Below are 6,752 nucleotides of genomic sequence, written 5' to 3'. Positions count from 1 at the left end.
AGAATACAAAATAAATAAAAACTGGTTTCTGGGTCACCAAATCAGTTGCCAAAAATCCACACATTTAAAACATCTTATGCACAGGGCAGTCCCTTAGGCTGCCACTCAGAATCTAATTGTTCTAATTTCAAACAATCCTAATCAAGATTTTCCCCTGATTCTCCAGACCATAGCAACTGGACAGCAAATGAGAGACAAGGAAAGGGAAGAAAAGCAACAAAAGCCAAGTAAGGGATTGAAGAAACTGTCTCTAGGGAATCTGACAATGCAGGAGAAGTTCTCTAAAGGTCCTAACACGAAAGGTGACCCAAAAGGAGCTCAAGCAGATCACCCAACAATGCTACTCAGAGTTAACATGCCCCACCCATAGGCTCAGCACTTTCAATCAGCATTTTATTTTAGCCTGCTAGTCTGTATTACAAGCACATATCTAATATTCATGGTCATGTATGGAAATACTTCAACAGAGAAGGTGGAAATCAAAACAACCATGGGGAAAATAAAGACTATAAAGAGAAGAGAAAATTTCAAAAAAATTATTAAACTTTTCAGATATGATCAAAGTATTGCATCTATTAAACACGAACAGGAGGCTACGAAAAGGGAAAGAACAGAACAAGAACTCTTAAAAATTAACAAAATTAACAAAATGATAGGGGGAAAAAGAGTTGGAGTATGAAGTTATAGAAGTCTCCCAGAAAGAAAGTAGAGCATAAAGTCAAAGAAAGGTAAAAGAAAAGAAATAGAGGGCCAGTCCAGGAGGTACAACGTCCAAATAATAGGAATCCCAGAAAGGAAGGACAGAAAAAAATAAAGGGAGAGAAAATCATAAGGAAATTACTCTAGAAAACTCAGAACTGAAAGAAATCAGTTCTGGGTTTAAAAGGACCCACTGAGCACCCACCACAATGGAAGGAAATTGATCTCCACCCAAGTATATCATTGTGAAACTTCAAAACACTGGGGGAAAGAGAAATTCTTACAAACAGCAAAGAGAAATCCCAAGATCACATCAAAGAAATAGAAAGCAGATTGGCTTTTAACTTCTTAATCCTGGAAGCAAGACAATGGCACAATATCTTCAAATTACTGGCAAAACTGATTTCCAAACAAGTATTCTCTAACCTATCCTTCTAAAAATGAAGTTAGAACAAAGAAATTTTTAGAGATGTAAGATCTCAAAACATGCATCTCCCAGGTAACCTGCTCTCAAAAGATACTGGAGGATGTACTCCACCAAAACAAGAAAGTAATCTAAGAAAGAGGGAAATGTGGGATACAGGAAGCACAGGATCCAGCACAGTCAAGAAGCAAATGGTATCCATGAAACAGAGTGAAAAAGATCCTGTGATCAGAGCTACACAATTAAAGGGTACAGTGATCCATATTTCAGCAATGGGTCTCAAGAGACAGACACGCTGCAGAATGACACCACAAACCACCTCCCCCAAGCCCTTTAACCATCTTTTCCACCTCAACACAAAATGCCAGGTGAGCCCAACCCAGACTCTTGTATGTACTTGGCTTGTTCCAACCACAAGTTGATGGAGTTTCTACTCTATCCCAACCCCACCCCCCCCAACTCTCAACAGCACTTTGACACCTTCATCCACTAAGGACACTCCTTTCACCCTGCAATGGCTACTCTGGTCTACTCTAGAGAGCTGGGGTTGGTATAAGGAATGTAGAAACAGAAAACACAGAAGCGCTCATCCCCTTTCCATATTTCTGCCAGGCATCTAACACGTGACCCACACCAACAGCCCTGTTGTGACTAGAGTAAGCCCTATGCTCCCCCCAGGACTCATCCATGACCTTGCCCACTACCCTCCCCAGAAGGACCTGTGTAGATTCCCAAGGATAATGAAGACCAGCCCTGACCTAGAAGCTCAGTTCAGCTTCTGTAATTATGGAAACCTGCAGTGGCAACACCGCTCTTCTCTTACACAGCAAGGTGTATGTAACTCACTCAATTTTTCAAAACAACAAATCATTTTATACAAAATAACGACGTGGTGGCGGTTAACCTGTAAAGAAAAGCAAGGAAGCATTACGGGCTTATCTCTGAGGCTGGAGGAGGGATACGTGGTGGTTTGTAAGATACTGATAATGTTTCCTTAATCTGAAAGCTGTGTACTTAGGTGTTCATTTAATATTATTCTTTAAACAGTAACACACATTTGATGTACTCTTCCTCATGTAGTATACACCTCACAATTTAAAAAAAAATGAAAACAAAAATAGCCAAAAATATGGCTAAGGCATTAAGGAATGATTGGTGAATCAAGTGTTTTAATAAAGCAAGTTAATGCCTTATTAAAATGACTGGAAAGCCACAGCACATGGATAAAGGTGCAATGATGTCTGCAGCAGAGAGCTACAACAAGTGCTAAGCATCCTCTATCAGAAAGTAAAACACAAAATGTAGCTGGCCAAGGAACATAGGCTACTTAGTTATGCAACTAGTAATTGTCAAATCAGAACATTCAACTAATCTGGAAAGATGTCCATCTCAAAGAAACCACTTAGTGCTGTGCTGGGTACAGTCTCGGCAATTCAGAAAACTAGATTTTTCTAAAACAACTAACTCCAGAGGCAGCATCATAACCAGTTCAGTCACCAAGCTGACTGAAATGTATTTGTGTTATCATGTGATATGCCGACATCAGATGTTACAAAACAAAGGACAAAACACCTACCATTTAATTAATGTGGGATTCCCACAAATTCTTACCAATTAACCAATAAAAGTTGGCTCCAGATCAATGGTATCCACTCCCAAATTGATCTTCACCTGCCCCTATGGCCACTGGGTCCTCTCAGCTGCCATGCAGCAGGCTAAGAAGGGCCTTTCAGAAGCCCAAAAGAGAGATCTGGGTTGGGGACAACCACATCAGCATGCAAGTGAGAGCTGCAATCTTGGCTGGGCCTGAGATTATCCACAGAGAGCAAAAAGTCAACGAAGCTAAAGCCGGCAAGTCAAATCCCAAGAAATTCCAATACTGAACGGGCAGAGAGATGAAGAAGCAGGTAAAAGACTGAGCCACTGTGTCAGTGACACTGGAAGAGAACAAAGTGAGAGGGAATCGTGATTCAAGAGAGGAAGTAGAAACACCTATTAACAGCAGCTGGTAATTAGTAACAGTAATCAATAGTAAATAAACCTTCACTTCTCCCCCACCATGTGCTCTGCAGCACATGAAGCACCTGACATGGGTTATTTCACTTGAGTCGCCCAGCCTTGCTGCGAAACACCTACTACCATCGCCCCCATGTAGAGTCTAGAGACCGTGAGAGGTGTAGTCATAAGCGCCAATCTAGCAAGTTGGGAGAGGAGGAGGCCAGGACTAATACTCAGCACACCTAAGTTTTCAACTCCTGCAAAATGTACCAAGAGATGTAAATTGAAACCATGAGAACACATGCATATATAGAGTGTAAAATATGCCTCATAAAAGGTGACATTTTCAAGGCAAGCTCCAAGGTTTGTTTGTTTTTTTTTTTACCCCAAAACCTCACGCAGACAAGAAACTAGGATTAACTTCACAAATCAATTCAAAACAAGTTTCAAGAACAAAGGTTTAAAACTTCAAATTAAATGTAGGCCAATTTAGCCTGAGGGTTTTAAATGACCAACTTTCTAGGGCTGGTTTCTTTAAATCAATTATGATCGATAGAAGCCAGATGGCCAGACTGTCAAACTGGATAGAGCTGTCTGCATGATAAGGTCACCGCATCTGTCACTGGGAGACTCTGGAAAAAGTGTCACATCCAGAAACTCCCTAACCTCACAGCCCATGTATCTGAGAGAAGTCCATCAGGGATTAAGATGTGCAGTGAGGGGATTAGATGGGGTTACAGCGTCTGACAGTGTTTGTCTGTCAAATTATTGTTTGCATTTTTATTGTGGGAGTAAAGAGAGGAAACAAAATCAGAGCTCTCCACAGCCTAAGTGGCATCTAAGGGGTTTATCAAGGTATGTGATTTTATTCCTTCATCTTTAAACCTCTTTTTACCCCACCTTACTACCAACAATATAATCTTCACAGGTGCCATACCATGCCTGCTATCAGCAAGGACAGCGCCGTAATTAAATGTTACTTCTGTGAGGATACATGTGGTACAGGTTGAGACAAGATCATACGTGGTATAATTTTGTAATTTGCAAAACCATCTCACTCCCGCTGCTTCAGAAACTCACTCTGGAACAGCAAGGACTGAAAAGCCACAGCACGTTCATAATAAAGGTGCAATGATGTCTGCAGCAGAGAGCTACAAAAGAGTGATAAACATCATCCATCAAAAAATAAAAAAATAAAACATAAAATAGAGTAGGTATCTTGACATTCCTCGCGAACAATGTATTTATTCACACAAATCTACAGGCACCAGGCCCCTGCGTGTATATGTTTCACAATTTCGGCACTGGAGATGCCTACGTTTGGGGCAAAACCATCTAAAAAAAGACAGGAGTAGCCGTCGCGCTCATGGAGAGGAAACGTCCTTGCTGGGGCAGTTATCGGCGTCTCTGTCTTGAGTTAAAACTATAGATTCAAACAAAGCCTTAGGAATAAGCACTGTCTTGTCCATTAATAAACATTCCCAACTAGAAGGATTTTAACTCTCGTTTTCGCTGCCAACGTTTTTCACTGGGAAAATGACATGACCAACAGCAATTTAATCATTCTGTGCTGATAATGTATGGGGACAGAAACAGGAACGCGGGGACTCAGATTATCCGGCTGCTTCACAGCCACAATTAAATCAGGTGACCTCTGAAAAGGAGTCTGGTCATGCACTACTAACCTAACTGTGGGAGGCAAAAGGATTTTTATCTTCTAGTCTGTAGAAGAAATTAGCCAAATTTAGCTTGAATTTGTATACCTTCACTACACTAAATGAATTAACCAATGGCCCATCCTTTATGCTTTCAGAACCTAACAAATGAAATGGACTTGAGCAGCAAAACATTCAAAATCTAGACATTCTTCATGAAACAGGCAAAGTCAACATGTGAAAATTCATTATTTTGAAGTTTATGAAGCATAAGCCAATGTATTACACTTGATCGGAATCCTCAGTTTTAAATTTTCGCCTTCGCCATGCAACCTGTTCCAATCAACTCACTGGCCAAGGCCAAATATTATTTTCCCTATATTTATGATTAGGAAGCAAAACAAAAGTAGATACAGACAACATCCTTCTATAATGCCGATGACACAGTGGTGACAGCTTGATACCCTGAGAAGCTAGAGAAACTTTAAAACGTATGTAACATATAGTATATAATTCACATATGGCTGTATACATACACAACGTGGGGTTGTGTGTGGCGATGGATGGATGACAGTGACAGTCACAAGAGCTGATATATACGGCACATGGCTCCATACCAGACACTGTCCTCAGAGCTTCAGACATGCTAGCTTCTTCGCTCCTGCAGCAACCGCATAAGACGGGCAGCACGTTATAGTCACTTCAGTGATGCAGGGGAAGGGCTGGCCCAGAGGTCTGTCGTGCAGCTACGGACTCCATGGTGGAGCAGGGGTTCAAGACCGAGCCATGCACTGCCCAGAGTTCAAGTCCCACGTCTTAACCATTATGTTAGATGGTCTCTCTCCCTTGGAAAAGTTTGTCAGTAAGTTTATCTTACAGTCAAGATCCCATTTTATATTACAGTGACAGGACATATGATCAACACGCTCTAATTATATACAAATTCACTCAGAATTCATGAACTGAAATTGTGACAAGCGCAGGCAAACAGACCTATGACAGAGTAAGATGTGCGTTCGGGACAGAGGTGGCATGTCACCTCCTTGGCTTCCATGTTTTTAGAGCCTCCAAAGCAATGAGAAGAGCATGGGCAAAGGCACAGAGCCATGATGGCACGCAGCCTCCTGGGCGGACCAGTGGGGCAGGTGGAGCAGGGCAGTCAGTGGAGGAAACCGAGCTGGCAGCGATGCAGCCAAAATCAACGGAGATCTTGGGCGAAGCATGACATCACCACCGTTTTTTAAAGAGTAATTTCGTCTACATTATGGAGAGCCTCAACAAAGAGAAACCAGTGAGAACTGTTCCCTGCTCCAAGTGCGGGCCCTGAACTATGGTTAACTAAAAACGAGAGGGAGGGCCCAACGAGAGAACAGTTCTGAGTCCTAGTGTGGGGTCTCCAGCAGGCTGTGGATGCTAAGGAAGGGGCAGAGATTGTGCTGAAGCTTCAAGCATTAGAGACGGACAGTGATGTCCCTCATTAACCAAGACAGGGAATGCCCTGGAGTAGCAGCACTTTACAAAGACACAAGGCTTTTCAACGCCTTTATTACAAATTTAAAATGTGGGAAAGCTCCTTTTTCCCATCCCAAGAGTTCTTAAATACAGAGAGCAGAGCAAGCCCGTCACTTACAGATATGCTTTACGAATGGGTGGAAGGTACGCTCTGTGGGCAGAGGTCCGCCCTCTAACAGGCAGGGTGGTGGTTCTCAGACACTTCCAGCACCACAGTTAGAAAGGCGGCATCAACAGTGAGAATTAATAGGTTAATTCCTACACTTCACAGAGAGGAATAGCATTTACGCAGCCCAAGAGGGAATGAACTATTCCCAAAAGACACTCTTGAATCAGTCCCCATGTTTTCATCTTAAGAAGGTAAGTTTTCCCAGCCCACGGACCCTTCGGATGTTTCCCCAAATGTTCTATGATTCGCTCTTTTTCCACAAATGCATTTGAGTGACAGCAGGTAGCAGGTTCCC

Source organism: Felis catus, chromosome E3 (genome assembly GCF_018350175.1).
Source record: "Felis catus isolate Fca126 chromosome E3, F.catus_Fca126_mat1.0, whole genome shotgun sequence".
Lineage (NCBI taxonomy): Eukaryota > Metazoa > Chordata > Mammalia > Carnivora > Felidae > Felis > Felis catus.
This window is presented reverse-complemented; position numbering follows the sequence as displayed.